Source organism: Meriones unguiculatus, chromosome 16, assembly GCF_030254825.1.
Source record: "Meriones unguiculatus strain TT.TT164.6M chromosome 16, Bangor_MerUng_6.1, whole genome shotgun sequence".
Taxonomy (NCBI): Eukaryota; Metazoa; Chordata; class Mammalia; order Rodentia; family Muridae; genus Meriones; species Meriones unguiculatus.
Genome location: NC_083363.1, coordinates 2,302,187 through 2,305,337, shown reverse-complemented (window position 1 = coordinate 2,305,337; position 3,151 = coordinate 2,302,187).

Below are 3,151 nucleotides of genomic sequence, written 5' to 3'. Positions count from 1 at the left end.
TCAGTCCCTCGGTGCTCTCCCTCCGCTTCCCTGGCTCTTTGGGCTGAGTTCATTCTCTGCTTAGCTGTAAGTGATCTTTGGATAAGGTGGTTATATTTTCTGCATTTGTTAGTTTGATTTTCTTCCTTTTCAAGGTGTCTGATCTTTACTCTGAATTCTAGTCCTCCTCCTTACCGTCAGTGCTCCTCAGGAAACACACGGGATGTGGGGTACACCTGGAGGGGGGTCTGGAGATGCCGTCTTCCCACAAGGCCTCCAACCAAGGGCAGAGCACTTCAAGGCAGCACTCAGAGTGGGAGCTCTCTCAGAGCCAGGAGGCACTCACCTGCTGTTCTTTTTGTTTTCAGGTCTGGCCAGAACCAATCCGGGTGAGCTGCTTCACTTTCCTTCCGATCTGCTAACAGCCAGCCCCGTGCTCATCACAAGGACCACATTCCTTAACCTCTGCCAGAAGCTTGGCTCACTAGAGCCAAACACCCCAGTACTCAGCCGGAAGTATGGAAAGCAAACTGAAGTTCCTTGTGACTTATTAAAATGGCAGGTCACCAGGAGACACCGACTTTCTGTTCTGTATAACAGGACAGAACAAATAAGGAAGAGAACAGGGAGTGAGGGAGTTCAGTGAGAACAGGGGGTGCAGCATGAGAGAGATGGTGTCATGTGTCCGCTCCTCTGCTCCTCTGAAGAGGCTCCAAGTCAGGCTGGAAGCAATGGAGCAGCAAAGCCCCAGCTCCCTGCACTGCAGCTGACATTGATGGGGAGCTGATTCTCTCCTGGCTTCTAGTGTTCACACACACACACACACACACACACACACACACACACACACACAGACACGGATACACAGCTTCTGGGCCTAATGCCATAAGCCCTTTGCTTGCATTTATTTTCAGCAGAACAAACTGGTAAGCCCCTCCTCCTTCCTGTTCTCGCTCTTGCTGGGTCGCATAGCCGGGAACTGTTTCCTGACCCGCTAGGCTAGCGTTCTGCTGTTTCCTATCCACCCCTGAGCATGTTAAGGAATTAATGAGTTCTTAAGAAAGTGGGAGTCCTCCCGATTAGCAAAAGTAGGGAGAATGAAAGTGCTGGCTGGCAATAATGGTTTGAGCAAAGCTAGAACATCTTTCTTAAACTTAGAAACAGAGAGGAAGAGGGCTGTGAGAGCAGGCAGTGGGAGCAGGGTTCAGAGAAAGCTGAGAGGAAGGAAGGCCAGGCTCCTGCCGTGCAGGCTCACAAACCTACAGATGAGGAAACAGAAACTGTCAGGAAGGATTTGGCTTTGCTTGAGGGTAGACAGCTAAAAAAGTGTTAAACTTTCTGAACCCTGTGTCTTCCCTCCAGGTCAGGGCTGGCCCAGCAATGGGGGGAGGGGCGGGAATCCTGCCTTCTTCTTCATCATTCAGTCCACAATGAGCTTTAGAAATGAAAGGTTGATTTCAAGGGATTTTCAAAACTGTGCTTGTGTTTTAAAATGTCTCTTCGAGTTTAAAATGTGGCCTGAGTATCTTAAGCTGCAGCTTAATGTAAATCTGGGAGTGGCCCTGCTTCTCTGTGGTGCAAGATCATCACCTCACAAGTGAAGCACATTACAGCGAGCTCTTCGGGGCGGCCCTGAGATGCTCTGCTGAATTTTATTACTATAGATTTTATTTAGCTTATTTTTCTTTCCTTTTTTTTTTTTTTTTTTTTTTAAGTGATGCAGTAGTACAAAGGCTAGTTTCCTATAGGAAGAAACCAGATCTTTTCTGATTTAAACATTTCTGAAATAATAAGCTCAGACCTTGAATGTGCCTTGCCACCTCCAGGGGGCACGCTGGCCCATGAAGCCCTGGCACAGTGAGTCGTAAATGCTGGGCTAAGGTGGCACAGGCTGGGCTCGCCCATGTGGGGGAGCGACTTTTTGCGCTGTGGGTACTTACTATCACACTGATTAACATGGAGCCACAAGCTCTAGAGTTAACTTTGCAAATACGGCCCCAGTGACTTCGAACTTATGCTACTAAGTGCAGCCACCATGCTCTACTGCGAAGTCCCACCTCTCACTTCTCCTCTTCCCTGACCACCAAGTGACAGGAATGTCAAAGCAGGGGAGTGGCCAGACACTGTAGCAATGCAGAGTCCCAGTATGAACTCGGGCACCACGTGATTAATGGAGGAACACGTTTCAGAAGGCAGCTGGGGTTCAGGGACCCAACAGCCTTGAGGCAAAGACCCCCCTAGGGCAGCTGGTAAACCCCATGAGTAAGGACTCAGCGAAGAGTGTGCATCCCTGAGGCTCAAGAGCCCTGTGGAGCCATGGAGGTGAGAGGTCATCCCAGAGGCATGTCCACAGAGCACTGGCCTGACGATGGTGCCCTAGAGGAGGAGATCTCAAGCCTGTGTGTTCGAGGACTTAGTCCTGACCAGGCAGAGCGGTGGTGCTGTGCCTGCTGGGCAATGGAGGGCCCAGAGCATTCTGGGTACAGCTCCTGGGAAGACCCTGGTGGGGCAGGAGCCGTGTGTGAACCATTGTCTCTACACTAACGCGACTTTTTCTTTTTCTTCTTTGTCCTTTTTCTGTTCTTCAGCTTTAAGCCAAGGATCACTAAGTAAGTTTTTCTTATGTTTTCAAACTCTTATGTCATGGGCTCCCACACTGGGCTCCCTTTCTCACCTGCTTTCTGAGAAGCCAGGATGCCAGCACGCGAGGATCAGGGCTCTGGGTAGCTGCTTCCTGCCCACTCTACATTTCTCCCCAAGGCAGTGACTGACATGATCTTCCCTGCCCTCTTCTGACACAACCCTGTCTAACCACGGCCCCCACAGGGAGCCCAATCTCCTCATGCTGACTGTGGGCCTAGGAGAAAGGCTCTTGCTTGCTTCCTCTGTAAATTGTGCACAATTCCTCACAAACTGAGAGTCCCGAGTTAAGACTGGCTCGCAGACAGTTTTAAGTCATGTCTGCTGGTTGACTGAGGCCTTTCTGACACACGGGGGACTGTTGCCAGGCCACCTGGAGCTGTATCCCACTCCTTAGCTGTGTGAACACAGGTGAGTCCCTCCTAAAGCTTAAGCCAGTTACTTGAGTAATGACAACAGTCAGCTTTCAAGTTTCCAAACAGCCAGAGGGCTAAGAAGTGGAGGATCCTGAAGCCTCCAGGCTCGGCACCAC